The 20,703-nt window shown below is 36.7% G+C and overlaps 1 long non-coding RNA gene across 1 annotated transcript in view; it reads left to right on the top strand.

Annotated features, from left to right (window-relative positions):
- The first annotated feature begins 12,664 nt into the window (after nt 1-12,664).
- LOC112469802 overlaps nt 12,665-20,703 on the top strand; it is a 10,075-nt gene continuing 2,036 nt past the window's right edge. Inside the window, exons 1-2 of the long non-coding RNA XR_003042734.1 lie at nt 12,665-12,784; nt 15,468-15,561. This is a non-coding gene — a long non-coding RNA (uncharacterized LOC112469802). The remainder of the gene's footprint in view (nt 12,785-15,467; nt 15,562-20,703) is intronic.

The raw sequence follows: 20,703 nt of genomic DNA, 5'->3' as shown, positions 1-20,703 counted from the left end.
ACATGAAATCAGACAGAGGGTACATCCATCAGCTTAGGCTGCCATAACAGAATATCATGCACCAGCTGGCTTAAACAACAGAAATTTATTTTCTCACAGTTCTGGAGGTTAGAAGTTTGAGATCAGCGTACTAGCATTGTGGGTTCTGGTGAGAACTCTTTTCCTGGCCTGCAGACAGCTAGCTGCCTTCTCTCTGTGTGCTCCCATGACCTTTTCTGGGTACGTCCTCACAGGGAGGGAAGAAGAGAAAAAGGGAGATCTTTTCTTTCTCTTCTTATAAGGTCACCAATCCTATAGATTAGGACCTCATCTTTACGACCTCATTTAACCTTAATACTTGCTAAAAGCCCTATCTCAAAATCACATTATGGGGTTAGGACTTTAACATATGCATTTTGGAGGAAACACAATTCAGTCCATTGTAAAGAAATGGATTGAAGGTTAAAATTCTCAGGAACTAGATTCTGATATGGTATGCAAGATATTTTTTAGAGAGGGCTCTTGGGATCAACACTATGAAAAAGAAAAGAAGCAGGATTGTACAGAAAGAGAAATCGAGCTGTGATGCTCGATGTGATCTTAACAAAGACCACAGCTGATCCCATGGGGAGCTCTGGAACTCAATGGCCCTTCAGAGTCATTCCCAGCTAGGACGAGAGAATGGAGCATTTATTCTCCTACATTGGCCAGTCACTGAATGTAGGCTACCCTAGGAAGGAACATGACCTTAAGCAAGGTGACTCTCTTCAACAGAGATAATTCCAAAGAGAGGTAACAGCAGACCCAATGGCTGGGTGAATAAATCTTCCATTTCTGACAGAGGATTACAGGCACAGCATCCGCAACAGAGCATTACCTGGGAAAAGTTAACTGCACACCCTTACCTTGGTGACAAACCCTCAGCCTCGTAGACTTGGAAACCCCCATGCAACAAAGCTGTTCTGACCAAGGATACCAACTCAACCTGATGAGGTTTACAAAGGCTATCGTATATGATCTTTATACCAAGTGTGTAATTTGCAATAAGCTGTATATCTGCCAAGGTAAAACTCGTGAGTTGCCAATCTACACCCTGAAAATTCTTGCTTAGTATGGGAATAAAAGAACAATTAGTCATATAATTTGAATGTTTAATGACATCAGGCCCTGATAACCCAATATCCACAGAATAAAGTGGAGTCAGATCTGTGCTCAGGTTTTTAATATAATAAAAGAGTCATGTCTGTCATATTATGGAACAGTTAAATTTATCTCTCCTGTATTCTAAGCTTTCTCACTTCCCCTTCCTTGTCTGTAGTAATTAAAATGAAAATACTCCAAAATCTGACCCTAAGGGACATTCGACACTCTGTTCCCCTAAAGAAATCAAACTGAATAATGCAAACAGCAATGCAGAAATAAATGAATCACATTCACCTTTAAGATACCAGGAAGACCTTGCCATTGTACTTGTGAAAATTTCAGTTTACTGCACTCTTTTATGCTTGACTGCTAAAATCTAAAGCATCATTATTTATCTGATAGCACTGTAAAATGGAGTCATAATTTGATTATGTAATTAGATATGATGAGCGGACCATCCAAATGGCAGAAATGAAGAAGGGTGAATCGTAGATATAACAAACAGAACAGATCATTCAGAAAGGACATGAAGAACAGTGAATTCACATAGAATATACTTAGGGAAAAAGTGGGTAAGTCATTTTGAGGAGATACTTTTATTTCTGAAAAAACTCTTTCCTTGTCAAGCTCAGGGCTTTTCTTTAAAATAATATTATTGCTCACATAAAAACATGGATAAGTTTCATGGACATGTTGAGTAAAACACAAAATAGAACATGCATTATTATTCCATTTATGTGGAATTTAAAATCTGATAGTATTATTCAATGGAGATAGAGGTTAGATTAGGGTTACTTTTGGAAGGGAGTATTACTGAGAGAGGACATACGGGAGACGTCTATGGTGCAAATGTCCTATATTTCAATATGGATGGTGGTTCCATGAGTGTACACATTAAGAAAAAACTCATCAAGCTTAAGATTTATGCACTCCTATGGTATGTAAACTGTATCTTAAAAGGAAGGGAAAAGTGAATAAAATAAAAAAATATTTAACCTATTCTTGTATATTATATTATCTATAGTTTACCAGTTTAAGAGAAATTATAAGGTTTATGTAAAAATTTAGCTTAAATGCTTATATTTGGTTCATAACAATCACAGAATCTTACAATGTCGGGATTCCCTGGATTATTTATCAGGCAATTGGCATATATTGACTTCCTACTCTATGGTAGCATTTTGCATAAGCAATTTACTTAAAACTTCACAATTATCAGCTCCAATTTACGGATAAAAACAATGAGCCTTACGATGCTTGAATGAGATCACTGATTTGGTAGGTGTCACAAGGGACGTTCAACCTCAGACTGTCTCAGAGTCATTCGCTCTCATGTTCTCTCCACTACATAGTTCTATTTGGCTGGAATCCACTGAGATGTCACTGATTCTGCTTTCTATAAAAGGGGGGTGCTTCCAAATGTCAAAAAAATGAAGTCAGATGCATTGGCCTAAATCACCCCTCGACCTTTCTCTTTTGGAAATCAAAAGCATTTGTTCAAGATAATAATACCAATTAGCAGAGAAGTTAGTATCCAATGTGTGATTTGAGGAAAGCTAGAAAGTCTAACTCATCCCAACCCCTTGCCATCCTCTACCTGTCATGACATCCTTAAAGCAACTTGCAAAATCAATTTCTTGGTATCTTAAAGGTGCTTTTGGTGGGGCAGGGAGGGAGGCTTAAGAATTATCCTTATATAAATTCAAATATTCTTGGTGTGCTTAGAAATAGGAAAGAAGAAATATGACAAGAAAAATTGCCGTAGCCAAGCTTTGTCTTCTTGATAAACTCGTATATGGCCATCTTTTATCTGTTTATCTAAATAAAATCAGTGAAATAATTCTGGTAGCCCAGTTCCCTCAATATACCTTCCATTTCTACAGCAATAGCATATACCATTATTTTAGCTATGAGGATAGTACTATGACAATCTTGAGACTGCATTACCAGCATTCAGTTAATAAGTTTTATTGAGCAGCTATTATGTATGCTGAGAGCTATGGTTGATGCTTGTGAATTAGCAGCAAGAAGAATAGCAGAATCTACTCCTCCCAAGAGTTTACATTCTAGTAGGGAAGACAGCCTGTAAGTAACCAAATAAACAACAATATTTACAAAATCACAGAAATTTCAAAAATACAATACTTAAAATGAAATCAGTGCTGTGAGGAAAATATATTACCTAGTTTTAAAAAAAAATGGAAAAGGCCTACTTTAGACAGAGTGACTTTAACTTGAGATTTCAGAGATGAGTATAAATAAGACATGTGAAGAACTGAAAGATTTCCATCCAACTGTAGTGAGCCTGGACAATCCTTGCTGAAGGAGGTTAATCTTCCTTACATCCTACTCTTCACTTAAGTGCATTCATCTTGTTATGTAACGAATGTATATTACTTTTCTATTTCATGTATGTGAAATTCTCTAAACAATACTTTCTGTAGGCTAAATAACTGTCAGTTTTTCCCCCTTCTCCAGATTTTCTCTACAGTTATCATTCTTTAAATTCATTTTAAACATAATGTCCAAAATCAATTGTAACACAATTTAAAAGGGGTGGGGTGGGATTGAGAGTGTTCAGAGAAAAGAAAAATAAATTTGACAAAGAATTGGGAAGGAAAAAGGATCACCGAACAGCAAAGAGAGCTGGAGTGGATTCAAACTCAAGATGTAAGATGCAAATGGAAGATCAATACAGAGAGAACAATGGTGTCAGTCCCGAGATAGTGCAGGGACAGAAGGGGGAAACTGCATTGTCACAAACATTTATGTGACAATTCAGTTAGAATAAATCCTCAAAGAAAAGCCAAAGTCACAAAATGGCAACTGACACTTTGATAGAAGTTATGTGCCAAGGGAAGAGAGAAAGAAAAGAGAGTCCCATTGATTTTGCCTCGAAAGATAGAAGCATGAGAGACATGTTTGAGATGATTATGGGTTTATAAGCTATAAATATTCCTACCACTAACATCAGCTCTCTATGAATCTTTCACCAATTTTTTAACTAGTATCCTGTCCAAAGGCCTTACAAAATTCTCTCTGCACAAAACTCTGAGCTTGGCAATTCTTACTTGGGATTTCCTACGAGACTGTAGTCAGATACTGCTGAAGCTGCAGTCATCTTAGGTCTCGCGTGAGCTGGACTATCAAGGTGGCACACTCTCACGCCTGGCAGTTTATGCTGGCTGTAGGCTGGGGCTGAGCTAGGCTGTCAACCAGGTGCTTATACATGTCCTCTCCAGTGTGGTGGTCTCAGTGTGGCTAGACATCTTACATGGCAGCTGGCTCCCCCAAGAATCTTCTGAGTTTCTAGATCTAGGGCAATAAAACCCAATTGTCCATAAACAGGAGATGGCACTGATAAAAAAAAAAATGGGTGAGACGAAGTAGGATGGAATAAAGGTGAATGTGCGCTTGCATCAAATGCAATGCTCTGCAGAGGATAAGCGACAGCATCAACCTGGATACATTTTCTAGAAAGCAAAAGACAACCCATCTCTCTATATGGTTTCAAAATACCTGAAACAGGAAGCACAAGATTCATATTTATATTAAGAGGAAAAATAGATAGGTATGCCTACTTGCTTGGCTAGAAAGGCTTTTCTGCATCAATAAAATGCCAGTTTGTCAACATTATGTGGCATGTAGGCCCATAAAGAACAGTTGCTGAAAGTCTTTGTACATTCAGATTAAAATAAAACTACCAAACAAAAGCTATAGTGTACATAGTCCTAAACTTGAATAGCTAGAGGGGGTTTTATTGACATCTAGAGTGTTTTTAGTGACATCTACTGAGAATATACCTATCTCTGGTTCAGTGCTTACTGAAGAGCCAGAAGTTTTTATGAGCAAATGTATTTATTTGACTGAGCTGTATTTTCTAAGGATTACTTTCTACTTTCAAGTACATTGAATTCATATTTAAAAGTTAGAGTTATCTGTTGAAAAGCAATAAGCTGATCAGAAAATAGGCAAGTGATTTAATGTTTTTTTTTTAATTTAGTTTCTGAATATGGTGTCAAAAATACTTGTAGAAACCAATGGCATAGTAAGCTTTGGTGAAAGAATGACTCATAGCCTCACACTGTCCCTAATCTCATCCACGGCCCAGAAACTTGGAAAAACTTCGCTTGAAATTGTTCTGGCCACGAGATGAAAAAGGAAATTTCAAAATAAAAAAGTTAAAACCATATAAAAACAATCCATTTATCACTTCATCCTTTTATCCGCCAAGCCACTGGTCACCCTGGGGATCCCAGAACCCTGTAATGTTCTCTTGACCTGAAGCTCCCTCCTACTTCTGCCTGCAGCCTGCATGTGACCTTCTCCATGTGACCCAGGAGGCCACAACAACTTGGGAATTCATCAGGCAGGAGTCTGGGGATTTGGGGATTTCACAGTGCATTGACAAAGATGTCCAGGTGTGCAATCCTGGAATCATTGAAGAGAATTCATATGGATTTGTGTTTCTGCCATCTTCTTCACCCACCAATGCCGTTATATTACTGAACCAGTTGACAAATCACAGCAAAATGTGTCCATTCAAGAGACTTCATAAGAAAATTGGCTGATTTTAGAAGTACTATTCTAGAGTGTTGATTTTATTTTACTATAAATGATGAAATTTACCTTGTTGATTATGCCTGGAATTCCTTTACATTGTAAAGGGCAGTGCACAGCACATAGAGGCCAGAAACCTGGGACTTCATTCCACCTCTTTTTCTAGCTCTGACCTCAGGCAAATCAAGATTCTCTCTGTCCCTATTTCTTGTCATAGGGTAAGTGGATTTTTTACACATTTCTCATTCTAAAATTATCATACAATGTGAAGGAAAACAAACTGTAGCCTGGCTGTGTACATGAAGAAACATCTTTTGCTTAAGAAGCTGGTAAATAAGGCATTATAAAATGTTGCACATTGACACAATGAACACACTGGTACCAGTTAATTCAGTCATATTATTTATGACTGAATTGAATGAAATTAATCTAATTTCACAAGAGACTTCAGGATGTTTCTCTTTTTTTTAATCCCATTTTTATAAATAGGACTAAAAAATTGAGCTGGAAATCCAGAATACAAAAAATGAGGCATATGTAAGGTAAAATTAATAATTTCCAAGCATTTGGTATTTATTGTCTTCTTTACTCAATAAATTAAGTTCAGTTTTATATTCACATACTAATAATTTTCAAATATTTTATAAAATTTTTGACTAATGATATCAATATTTTAAAATATTTTTTCAACTATGAATTTTCAGACTAATTTTCAAGTGTTTATTTAGTATTCATTGTATCCTTTGATCAACAAATCATGGGCAGGCTTCTTGTGTATACTGGTTGCTGTTATATGTTGAGAAAAAAACACTAATTACATGTGGACATTTGGCAAATCAAAATATTCAGTTATCTCTTCCAAAGTGTGCATTTTATTTTTCTGTTCTTCATTTTTTAATTGCTGGTTTCACTTGAAGATGTGGCTATGATCATTTGAAGTCTCTTTCAGCCCCTTATTTATTATTCATAATTTTGTGTTTGATTTTCATATGATGAAGTTTTTCTCCACTGCTTGGTAGACTTGACCTGTGTTCCAGAGGGAAGTATATTTTCCAGAATGACGTTTAGTGAGAAAGACAGATGACTCCTTTCTGGATCCCTAAGGTGGAGGTCCAATAGATTCGGCAGGTTACAGAGAAGCTGGCAACTGCGGGAGCGGGCCAATGTTTGCCACAGTTTCTTATTTTTTCAGAGAAGTTAGAGGATGGAGATTTTACTGTTACGGCTAGCAGAAGGACAAACAAGTCTTGGATTATTCCAGAGATGGATTTAATAGATAATTTTTAACAATGTGAATGAAACTGATTCAATTTTCATTAACTCCAAGTGTAACACTGGCAACTACCTAAAGATACTAGAAAATCAGCAACAAGAGCTGCAGTCAAGCATTCATTTCTAAAGGAAAAAATTTTAAACTGCATTTATTTCTTTCAACTTGATATCACATCAACTAGTAATTCATATGTTGACATAAATATCCAATTTAATACAATTGCACATCTTACTTTTCCATTCTATTTAAAATGTAGATTGAATAGATTCAGTCATATTATTTAACACATAATTAACTCACATAATTAACTCAAATTTTAGAAGCAAAATAGCAGAAATGAAATGTTCTGCTTTATAAAAAGAATCATAAGCCATCGCTCTGTCCTGAATATCAAATAAAAATCTCCTAAGAATGTGACTTGATGATTTTAGCAGTAATGACCTTGAAAATCAAACAAATGTAGAAATGACTGTCGGGATCAGGGCCAGTTGAATAGAAGCGTGCCTCAGAAGCACCACCAGATGGCAGGAGAGGAGAAAGAATTCCAAACTTCCAGAATTCCAGCTTCCATTCCAGAGAGTGACAATTTTAGTGGAAACGTAACACATCTCTTAACTTTGAAATATGGCTTGTGGAAAATCCTAGTAGGCATCATACCTACTAGCCATGGGGCCTTCTGGGTCTGTCTTCCAGTCCTGGTTCCCCATAACTGCAGTAAGACAGGGGTGGGGGTGCGACGGGGGAGTCACATGACCTAAGTAAGCTCTTTGGGTTTCCCATTTCTTTTTTAAATCAAGGGGATAAAATCCTATGTAATGTTCAAGAGTTTATAACTTTAAGTGAACCAAGGGTTTCTTTTGTATACTTTTTTAACTTTTTCTTCCTTTTAGGTAATATTTAACAAGAACCAAGATGCATAAATTAATAACCAAGATGCAGGGCTGACACATTGTCTAATTACAGGGGTGCTATTCTCACACAATCTGCATGGAGCCTCCTGAGCAGCTGCATTCAGCAGCCCTGCCCTGCTGAAAACAAGCCAAGTAGTTTAGTGATTCATAGGTTCTCTGAAAGGGTTTAAAACAGCCTCAAATTGCAATTCCTTTACAACTTCCCTGAGGAATTTTTTCAAAAGGCATGTGTGTATCTTCCTATGTGTGTATAAGAGATAAATTATATTACATTACATTTGGCTCACAAAATCAGAATCTCTGAGTTAAAATTCTTTCTTTATTCCTCCCTTAGCCATGTGACTAAAAGCAAATTACTTAAATCCTCTGTGCCTCAATTTTCTCATCCAGAAAGTGGAGTTAATAATAATAATAATAATAATTTCTGTCATTTCTTCAAATGAGCAGGGTCATTTGAAGACATTCATAGGAACTAGGCACTTTGGGACTTGTACCTAATATAAGAGTAAGCACATTTTAAAAAACATTTATACTCTTTAATTATGAGAGGTCGTTTTTAAAATGTTTAAGAGAGTTTTATCATTTTATTGTCAAAATGATTAATATTAATTTCAATTTTTCAGTTTTCCTTTTGTGTTCTGGAGCCAATATATTTTTGCTAAATCTCAACCAGTTTTATAATTTGCTGCAGAGCCATAAGCCGAGACACTGTTCTTGCAGAGGTATCAGATAATACATCTCTTACTGTGAAGTTTAAATAAGATAATCCACATGAAGCGCTTCAAACTGTGCAGACCCATAAAAAGCCTGTGTCAAATGTCAGACTTATTCATCATCTTGACTGCAGAACTTCTGAGACTATCCAGAGACAAACAAAAGACCAGTGGATTGGCTAGCTTACTAATGGCTCTCAACCCTAGCTGCATATTTGAGTCACTTGCAGATTTAAATATCTTAATGCCCAGGCCACCTGCCAGATCAATTGCAACAGACTATCTCGGGGTAGAATTTAGATATCAATACTTTCATCACTCCCCAGGTAATTCTAATGTGTAAAGTTGAAATCACTGAGCCAAGCAGAGATAAGCACTCTCCATGTACCTCTGTAATCATGAATTATCTTCATCACAAAATAGTAAGAATATTTTCCTTTAAAGTAGCAGTTCTCAAAGTGTAGTTGCCAGACCAGCAGCATTGACATCACTGGGGAACTTCTGAGAAAAGCCTATCCACAAGCCCCTCTGAATCAGAAACTCTGGGGGCCCAGCTGTGTCCTAACAAACCTGAACAACACTAAGAAAATGAGAATCATGCATCAAAGAAAGAGTCTGTGTTCTGTCAACCCTCAGGACATCAGAATTGATTATTTTTCAAAATTCTAGGATAACAGGGCTTGAAAAAGCCAATATTATTTGAGTCACAACAAATAAAAAATCATTTTCTTCAAATGGTTGACAAGTTCTTAACACCTCCAACTCAAACTACCTGTTCAGGTTGCAATAACACTTTGAACAAACAGATATAATAGTCACAAATGCCTTTCCTCATAAATATATTAAATTCTCAAGAGCTGAAGGTATGGTAGAGTCAGAATTTCTCCTCCTTCAAATATCTTTTAATTCTCTGATCTATAAATTCTCTTTCTACAAAAACTTTTCAAAAACTTCTCCCTGTTCATTCTTTAAATTTTAGGGTTCATAAACACTTCTTGGAAACTTCTTCAAATTGCCTTTCTCCTTAGTGATTCATATACCAAAGGTATTCCTGCGCCCAGTTACTTGGTGGGGGCGGGCGTTGCCTTGGCCTCCTGCACAGGGCTCCTGGGTAGGTATTTCAGATAACTTCCTGCCTTTCCCTGTTTTGTAGGTAACTTTCACCCATTTCTTTCATACTCTTACCAACTTGGTCTGTTTTTATTTTGTATTTTCCATATCTCATCAAATAGCTCTATTGAACGTCATCTCATGTATTATTCTAACGTGTTTTAAAAGCTACATTCAAAGACTAAACACGCCTTGCAGTGTGATTGCAATTTGGAAACTTTCAAAGCCCTCTTCCCTAGGATGGTAGCTATAATTTGAGTACTGAACCTGGCTTTTTATTACTCTTCTCTGTCCCAGCCTTCCCTAAAATCCCAAATTTGGTCCTCTGGGCTCCTAACCAACTGCTACACATGCTCCAACAACCTCTTCTATATAACTTCTACCTTTTTCTCTTTATTAGTTTCACCCAGAGCAGCGACTCCCAAACTTGGCACCACATTAGGACAACTGGAGCTCTTTAAAGAATACCAATGCTTTACTCCCAGTCCCAGAAATTCTGATTTAATTGGGCTGTCTCAACTTTGGGACATCAGGAGTTTTTTACAGCTCCCCAGGTGGTTCTAACATGCAGCAAAACTTGAGAACCCCTCGCCTAGAGGGAAACCCACCGGCCAAGATGGCTCCCACATCTCCTGTGTATCAATCAGTCCCTCCACTGAGTCCCTCTGCTCAGAATCCCTCCACAGCTCCATCTGCCTAGCACTTTGCTGCCCTCTGCTGGCATTTCTCAGCTTCACCTCCAACTGGCTCAGCCCTCTGCAAGCTGCAATAGAACCCTCTGGTTTAAGTGATTAGATGACTTTTTACATTTTTAAAGACAGACATTCTAAGAGAACTAGATCATTCAACGTTAAGTTATATTTGCCACTTATCAAACTATGTGTATATATATACACATATATTTTCTATATATTTAGAATATGTGTATGTGTGTGTGTGTGTGTATATATATATACACACACACACACATACACATATTCTATATAGAGAAAATGACTAGCATGTGCAAGTTTCCAAATAATACTTAAGATAAATACAGAGATTATACCTAATGATGAGGATATTTATGCTGTTAGTAAAATTAATTTTTTATTTAAAAAAATGATTGGAAAAGTAGCTTTCAGGCATGCAAGAAATTTAGTATACTCTAACTCTTCCTTTTTACTGCCTTTTTCTTTTTTTTCTTTTTTTTTCACCTGAAACAGTATCTGAGCAGAAAAGCTTTTTTTTTTTTTTTTTTTTGAGCTAGATCCCTATTTTCTTGGCTGAGTAAGAGATATTAACGACCTAGGTGGGTCAGGAAAGAGGAGAAAAGGACAACCTCATTCGTGAGGATCAGAGAAAAGTTCTGTGGAACAGATTTTTCTGAACTCATAGTGCTAGAGTAATATAATTTTAGAATATTTGAGGGTTTCCCTTTCTGTGCTTTTAACAGTCATGCTGTAGTTTATCACAATAATAGCAATAATATTGTTGACTTTTTTTTTTAGTTCTTGTAAGCTAGCCATGACTGTGGGTGGTTTACCTCTTATTTTACAAAAATCTTTTATCCCAATTTTAAAGAAAGGAAAATTTCTCAGAAATTTTGTCCAAGAAACCAGAGTAAGTGACTATAATAGGCTGAATTATGTCTCTTCCAAATTTATATATTAAAGTTTTAACCCACAGTAGCTCAAAATGTATTTTGATATAGAATCTTTAAAGAAGTATGTAAATTAAAAGGCATCATTAGAGTGGACCCTGTCCTTATAAGAAAAAGAAATTTGGACACAGACACGTTACAGAGGGAAGACAACGTGAAGACGTGAGGAAAAGAAGACACAAACCAAGGAGAAAGGCCTGGAACAGCGTCGACCCCCGTGACCTTCTGAAGAAACCAACGCTGATGACACTTTGATCTCAAAGTTCTAACTTTCAGAACTGAGAGACAATAAGCTGCTATTGTTTAAGCCACCTCAGTCTGTGGTATATTGTTACAGCGACCCTAGAAATATACAGTGACAGAACTAGAATTCAAATCCAGGCCTAGCTTATTTCGAGCCTTTGCATATTCAACCACACTACAACCTTAATCCTTAACACTATAAACTACTTTGTAAATTGTTAGAAGCTAGTATTATGGATAAGCATAAAGTATTATGTGTCCTTAGTTCCACTTTTCATATAATTACTTTCTGCACTCCAAAAGCCAAAGACTCTTGCTTCAGTGAAATTACCTTTATATAGTACTTCACAATATATTTCTCTCTATATTTTTAAATGCTGGTTTTTTCCTCTGGCTGTGCCACAGAATTTCTCTTTCAATGCTTGAACTTCTGCACCCTTCGAGTTCAATTAAATTTAAAAATGTTTTCTTTCATCTTCGTAAGATCATAAACACTTCCCATTTTTCACCTCCATTATCTGATTAGCCTTCCATGGTTACATTTTTAACAGTTCTTTCCTATTCATGAGAATTCTGAATGTCCACATATGTTTCATATTAAAAATTAGATAAGGATGCTCTACTGAGCTTTTTTTCCAATAAACTAGATAATTCAAATTTCCCATTTTAGCCAAGCCCTGTGATTAGTTAATGATCTCACCAGTTGCTTAGAAAAGGATTTACCCATTTGTTGCTAATTTGGAGACTTGTCTTTTTCCCCATTCTGTATAATAAATTCCTGTTGATTTCTACTCTAAGGTATCAAAAACAAAAACAAAGACCGTACCCACCCTTCAGTCATTTTTACTTTATGAACAAAATAACAATCACGTATTTTTGGATTCCACTTCCTTCTACTTGCCCCCTCTTTGGTTCATTCATTTATTTTTTTAAAAGTTTATGCTAATATCTTTTTGGCATTTTGAGGCCAATGGGCAAGATTTATAGACAATATTCTTATTGCAACATCAGGATGAAAATACCACAAACATTTCCTGGGCCTCCGCAGCCCACCTGAGGTTTCCTATGACTCAGAGCACTGAGACAGTCTCTGTGAATCATGTAGCCGTGAGACCACAGGATTAACCTCACGCCTCCACTACTGAGGACAAGTGGCTGTATAGAGATGCTGCTTTTACACAACCAAGCCGGCCTTTCTGGAGGATCCTGAGTGAGTTGGGTCCTGGGGTTCCTTTGGAGACACAGCCTGCATCCCACATGCATGTGGGTTTGAAATGCTCAACCCTCAGAGAAGTGCCCCTTGTAGGTTTCTTCAGAGCATAACTCAAGCTTCTTAGTTGGAAGAAGCAGAAAGCAACTCTGGGAGATGTCAACAGAATAATAATTTCTTGAAAAGGTATTAGATAGCTTTCAGAATGCCATGAGGGCCAGAGCTCAGAATACAATAGAAAACAGGGGCAGGCAGCCAGCGGCCACGACACACCTTGGCACAGATCTTGTCTAGAAGGGACAGCACTTTCACTTCCCCTAAAAACCGAATGCTGTGGTGGACTCTAAAAATTAGGTGCTGCTCAGTTGCAAAATTTATTCTTCACTGATTATAGGTGCTTTGCATCTCCACCTCCAGACTCAAATGCAGACCAAGCAAGTGTGATCGGCCACATCTAAGTCAAATGCTTGCTTCTCAGCTGCCAAGAATACTGTATAATTGAGCATCAAGCCTTCTATAATTCAAAGTAGAAATAGTCTCTGTCTCCTATCGGGACTCATAAAAGAGGGCCCCCCCCCAAACAGAAGCAGGGGCTGGGATGCTGAGTAGCTCATAGAAAGTACAGATGTCCTCCACTCATCACTCCTTTAGTTGTTCAAACCCGACCCCCCACTTCCCAAACCAAATGACTCCTAGGTGGTGTAATGCAATTACCCTTCACTTCTTAAAATATACTCTTCCCAAAGAGAGAAAACTTCAAATCTTATTCACTGCATCCAGGTCTAGTTGAAGATCTCTGGATGATGTCACTTCTAAATTTGTCATGATCCTGTCTCCATATTCTCCTTTGAACTCAACTGGATAGTTAACCATTTCCAATATATGCCATATAACGTGATAGTATAGAGAAAAAGGAACAAGAATTAAGTTAATAGTAGGATGAATTTTAAAATCAGCATAAGTAAACATATATAAATCATGGCCTGGAAGGAAGTGTAGGTAGCAACTATAAGGTTATGGTCTCATTTTTACAAATAGTTGCTATTTGTGACTTCTTCCTGCTGGTCATCATTCCCAGTCATTATTACTTTGGCTGATAATTGTTCGTTAACTGGTGAGATGGCCAAACCTCTATCTCTGAGGGTTCCTACCATCACAGGGAATCCCCCAACCATGACAATCACTCCTCCTTGCCCCCATTGTATAAAGCAACCCTATTTCTCCTTGATAGTATCAATTTTCAAAGCTAACACTGTAACCCACTTTGGCTGTTCCCCCTAACAGTCATAGGAGTCCCAAATAGCCAGATGGCAGTTTCAGTTTATAATTCAAGGAAAGCATCTGTGCGTAGACACTTTCATTTCTAAAGTACTAAATATCTAAACCAGCAGCCTCTAGAAAGTACATTTTTTTTTCCAATTGATTCACTAGGAAAGAAGAGATGGGCATATTGTTTTCTCCCATCACTTGGTCCTTAAACCCATATGTATGCAATGAAAACATCCTGTATTCAGTATAGGTTACTCATACATGCACATTTCACAAGACAGCACACAAATCTTTTAATGTATGGTCACTCAGCTACTGGTGTAACAGAGTTTTAATAAGGCAGGCCACCATTCTATTAAGGGTACATATTCTATACAGGAAAGAGAGTACATAATCAGACTAGTGACTCCTATGAGCAGCAGCTCATTGCTTAAGTCTCGATGTAAGTCAATTCCTAACTTGGAATATCATGGAAAATCAAGAGGAGTATAGACAGTCAGGAAATCCATGGACAGTGGTGCTAGAAGAAGTACGGCAGGAGGAAAGTCAAATCTAAATCCACAGTAAGATTCTGCTTTACTCCATAACAAAAAAAGCTCAATAGTAGATAATACAACATAAAATCTACAGTGAAAAACTAAAGACATCTTTTGGGCAAACTATTCTGGAATCTGTGGAAGTAACAAATCTCAAAATAAAAATAAAAATTGTATAACTCCAGATAGAAAGTGAGCTAGGTCCTGGAGTTTTGAATACATGGAACTTGCTTATTATAGTATGTTGTTTCTCTACTTGTTTTCCGTATAGTGGGATTTAGAAACATGTAACTAATTTGTTCCTTTATTTATTCAACAAACACTTATGGATAACAAACCATGTAACAAATAAATCATTGTATATAAAAGTAACCATTGTTTATATAAGGAGGAGCTCAGAAGAGGGTTTTGAGTTAGAGATAAAAATATCTGTCTGCAAACCGGCAAACAGCAGCTGAGTTGGTGATTGTGAGTGGGATGGCCTAGGGAGCAGATACAGATGAGAAAGAGATGCTCTAGTCCTAAATATTGAGGAAATTTAACAGTTAATGAAATTAATTAGACCCCTGCTATCTTCTGTGTCCCCAGGGCACATCTAAATTAAATATAGCAAATAACACCTCACGTGTAAACATGGAAAATATAAAACATTATGGGAAAAAATGGCACAAATTGGGTTATATAATGACTAATGGAGAAATGTGACACATAGAAAAATAAAAGTTAAAATAAATCTGGGTGTCTCCAGTACTGTTCAAGAAGAGATCAGTTGGTTTTGATTTATTTAGAAAAAATTTTGCTTAAAGTGGAGCAGTTGAATCAGTTTGCAACAGTTGAAAGAATTGATGTGTAAGTTTTTCTAACCAAATTTTCTCCAGTCCTATAGGCAAAAGGGTGATGGTGCATAGATGAGCTGGAAAAGAAGGAGGGATCGACTCTTCATTCTTTGAGCCTGGAGGAAAGAAAGTAGAGGTATGTGTGTATTTAGAAAAATGTATAGCACCAGGGCAGGAAAGAAAAGGAGGCCACACATGATGTCTCATGGTTGATAGCAAGTCCTGGGGACAAGATGGCATGAGGAAATTGTGTCATTTAATATTTAAGGGAAATGGGACAAACAGTTGACTTAGCATGAATAAGAAGATATACAGGTGTCAATGAAGTTTCTGTTCAAGTTAATGACCTTGAATTTTTAAATAGGGTTGCTGAACACAAGTTTAAGATAGAATTGTCCTTATAACATTAGTAGTACTTTTAACTCATGGTAGTTGACATCCAAACAATCAGCTATTTAATTTTTTAATGAGTATTTGGTGTTTAGTAGACCAAATTTTTGGATAGCTGAAATTTTTACTTTGGAGCCAGTTGTTTTGGATAGTGCAGATATACCTCATGTTTTCCCACCGAACTAAAGCACTTAATGTGCTATTTCATGCCTATTCTCTCAACAAAGTATAGAAAGCCAGACAGAGGCTGGGGGGGAAAAAAGGCCCGTGATATATGCTAAGATTCTCCTTTACAATTGTGTACCCTCTTTGGTCCTCGCTTCCCACCCACCATAGAATTTACTCCAATGGGCTTCCAGCCCCTCAGGCCCCACACCCCACACCACTTCCCAGCCAGGACAATGGCTAGCCACAAGGTTTTAAATCCAGAGTCATTGTTAATCAAAAAAACCTAAGAGTCCTGCGGGATGTATCCGGAGCCTGCACAGCTGTAAGCATCAGCCCAATTACATCACATGCCTGAAGGGGGCATCTTCCCATTTACAAGAAAGGTTAACCAAAGCCGATGATATTAGATTTGTCAGTGCTTTCACCACCACCCCTCCTAAATGAAATCAAGGCTAAAAGAAATTAATGATATGTCAGAGCGTGATGGGTAGATAAGTAAAAGATCTAGTCTTATTCAGCACTGCATGTTTTTTTATTAGGCAACATGAACTTCCTCCTATGTACCTAGATGCTGTCCTAGACCTTCTGGGAACCTGATTTCCTTTTTCTAAAGAAATGTTACTGATTCCTAAAGACACAAAGATTTTTTTCAGCATGCCAATGCTTCCCATTTTTGTAAAATAAACATTAGGCAAAGAGTTCATTGATAAACCCATTTTCTACGTTATCCAGGTACTATTTTGAGAATGCTAATGAAAATTCCATTTTCCAGATATGTATTTCTCCAAGAAGCATTAGAAGAAAGTCTTGAATTATATCAGTACATTGCGTTTTCGTACATGTTTTTCTAGCCAGTCTCTCCATTAGTGAAATTAACTTGAAGGACAATGAAATATTTTGACGAAGTAGAATTTTAATATTGGCTAATGAAACTAATTCCTTGATTAATCTATTTGCTTTTTCCAAAGGCATCCAATCAAACAGGCTTTCAGAAAAATTAATGTGTTGTCTTCTTTTTATTAAATAAACTATGATAAATTAGCCAATAGCATTGTGGAAGAGAAGTCCAACTCTACCTTTTAAATCCTGCTGGGCAAATTGACTGAATCCACTGTTTAGAACTCATCAGAAAAACAGCAGTGTGATTAAGAGTCATACGAAATTACCGAGCAATAGCAGCTTATGCTTTTATCTCTTTAGCACTGGTTTTCTCTCAGTGAAGGTTTACACCCTTGGTTTTCTTCTTTTCTTTTAATAGGTACATATTTATATCATATCTGTATGTCGCCTTTAACTAATTGGCTAGTATTACCAGTGTTCTTTTGCATTTTATATTCTCTTGAATTTTATAAAGAATGAAGCCTCAGACTCTCTGGGTGCTATAGCAATCTCTATTCATAAATATTATACTTAATTACTTAAACATAAATTGTTATATGTTTATTTTATAATCTTCGTGCCATTTAGAAAAGAGCATGTAATACTTACTAATAGTTAAAAATATATAAACTATTTAAATACTTATACAGTACCTATACTCTGTCTCTCCACACCTTCTCATAGCTGTTAAATGTGTCTTTTTATCTTTCTCCACTACCACAGCTATGATTCTCTCTTCCTCTCATAGTTGCTTTTATTCTTTCCTGAAATCTGGATTGCTAAAACTACCTCTTCAGGGACACTGTTGGTGCCCTACCCAGATTCTTTGGACTCCTTTTTACCCATTTTGTATATCCCTCTTCCACATTCTGTGTACTGTGCTTCTTACAGCTTGCACTTGGGAGCTATTCTCAGAGGACTGCCCTTGGCCTACTGGAGCTACATCGCCCACGGTAAAGAGAGCTAGTACTTCCTGGGGGTTTACACCTGGGATGGATCCACAGCCAACCACCAACTGGCAGGGGCAGGAAAGGCCAGCTTCCTTGCTCTGAGGCTGGTCAAACACCAAAGTATAACTTACTCTCAAGGGCTCCCATAGGGATCAGTCTATGACTGGGACTCCACATGAGACTGTACCTGTGAGTGGCCTCCTCCATATCCATGTCTTGCGCCCTTATATGTCTCCTCAAGCAGCACTTCCTTCATCAATCATTTACAAAAAAATTCTCATCTTCAAGTTAGTTTATGGGAGGCCAGATATAAAACAGTAAACAGAGATTTCACCTTTTCTTCTTCACCCTGTAACATGAGTAGCCCTTCAAAAATGCAAGTCTATTTATGACACGGCTCGCTTAAATATTTGCAGAGATGTCTCATTGTTCTTAGGGACATTTTGACACCTTACTATAACGCACAAGTTTCTTTATGACCTTCCCTAATATTCCTTAACTCTCACTTCTTCACAGAACTTAGACCCTTTGGATTTTTTCAGTTCCTTGAATACTCTTTCTCCAGGTTCTCTCTTACCTCTGGTCTTTCAATCAGACTGTTCCCTCTGCATAAATCAATCTTACTCTCATTGGCCTCTTTAATTGGACCATTCCCCTTCCTGCTTCAGGTTCTCACCCTTTCTGGAAAGCTTGTCCCTGCCCTCCACAGACCAGGTTATGTGCTCTCATGACCTCATAGCAATAAACAGGTCTTATGTCTATAAGCTGCTCTAGCTAGATTGTTAGCTCTGTGTGGTAATGGGCCATGTCTACACCCCAATATCTGTCACAATGCATGACAGAGTTGGTGCTTTGTAGGAATTTGTTGAACGAGTGACCGCAGTGACAGATTAAAAGCAGGCCAACTTGCAAAGCAACAGAATATACATTCTTCTCAAGTGCATATGGAACACTCTCCAGGACAGACCACATGTTAGGCCACAAAATGTTAGTCTCAGTAAATTTAAGAAGACTGAAATCATATCAAGTGTTTTCTCTGACCACAATCGTATGAAAATCTCAAATAAACAATCTAACCTTACACTTAAAAGAACTAGAAAAAGATCAGCAAACAAAACCTAAAATGAGTAGAAGGAAAGAAATAATAAAGATCAGAGTGGAAATAAACAAAATAGAATGTAGAAAAACACATAAAAGATCAATGAAACCAAGAGCTGATTCTTTGAAATGATAAATATAATTGATAAACTTCTAACTGGACTCATCAAGAAAAAAAGAGAGAGGATCCAAATAAATAAAATCAGAAATTAAAGAGAAGTAACTACAGACTCCACAGAAATGCAAAGATTTATGAGAAAATACTACAAGCAATTATATGCCAACGAATTGGATAATCTGGAAGAAATGTATACACTTTTAGAAACATACAATTTCCCAAGACTGAGTCAAGATGAAACAGAAAATCCGAACTGACCAATTACCACTAACAAAATAGAATTGGTAATCAAAAATCTTCCAAAAAACAAGTCCTAGACTGGATGGCTTCATAGGTGAATTTTACCAAAACTCCAAAGAAGAATTAACACCTATTCTTCCCAAACTATTCCAAAAAATTCAAGAGGAAAGAAGGTTTCCTAACCCTTTTTATGAGGCCACCATTATCCTGATTCCAAAACCAAACAAAGACATAACAAAAAAAGAAAACTATAAACTGATATTCCTGATGAACTTGATATAAAAATCCTCAACAAAATATTAGCATACCAAATTCAGCAATACATTAAAAATGTCATACACCATGATCAAGCTGGATTTATTCCTGGGATGCAAAGTTGGTTTAATATTCATAAATCAATTAATGTGATATACCACATTAACAAATTGAGAGATAAAAATCATAGATCGTATCAACAGACACAGGAAAAATTGTTCAACAAAATCCAGCATCTATTTATAATTAAAAATAACTCTCAGCAAAGTGGGACTAGAGGGAACATACCTCAACATAATAAAGACCATATATTTCAGACCTACAACTAACATCACACTGAATGGGGAAAAAGTAAAAGTATTTTTCTTAAGATCAAAACAATACAAGGATGTCCACTTTCACCACTTCTATTCAACATAGTATTGGAAGCCTTAGCTACAGCAATTAGACATGAAAGATAAATAAAAGGCACACAAATTGGAAAGGAAGAAGTAAAACTGTAATTATTTGCAGGTGACATGATACTATATAGAGAGAACCCTAAAAATTCCACCAAAAAAAATTAGAACTGATAAATGAATTCAATAAAGTAGCAGGATTGGAAATTAATATTCAGAAGTCAGTTGCATTTTTATACATCAATGATGAACTATTGGAAAGAAAAATTAAGAAAACAATCCTATTTACAATTGCATCAAAAACAATAAAATACCTAGGAATCAAATTAACCAAGGAGGTGAAAGACCTGTTCCTGGAAAATTATGTCACTGAAAAAAGAAATTAAAGAAGATACAAATAAATGTAAGCATATACTGTGCTCATGGGTAGGAAGAATCAACATTGTTAAAATAACCATACTACCCAAGGCAATCTATAGATTCAATGCAATCCCTATCAAATATCAACGGTATTTTTCAGAGAACTAGAACAAATAATCCTAAAATGTATATGGAACCATAAAAGATCTCAAATAGTGACAGCAATCTTGAGAAAGAACAAAGTTGAAGGTATCACGCTACCTGATATCAGACTATACTACAAGGCTATAGTAATCAAAACAGCATGGTACTAGCATAAAAGCAGACACACAGATAAATGGAACAGAATAGAGGGCCCAGAAATAAATCCACACCTACATGTCATTTAATCTATGACAAAGGAGGCATTTAATCATGTTCTG

The sequence above is a fragment of the Pteropus alecto genome, unplaced genomic scaffold (assembly GCF_000325575.1).
Source record: "Pteropus alecto unplaced genomic scaffold, ASM32557v1 scaffold10, whole genome shotgun sequence".
In the NCBI taxonomy this organism is placed as follows: Eukaryota; Metazoa; Chordata; class Mammalia; order Chiroptera; family Pteropodidae; genus Pteropus; species Pteropus alecto.
The sequence above is the reverse complement of the archived record's forward strand: the minus strand, read 5'-3'. Positions and strand labels throughout refer to the sequence as shown.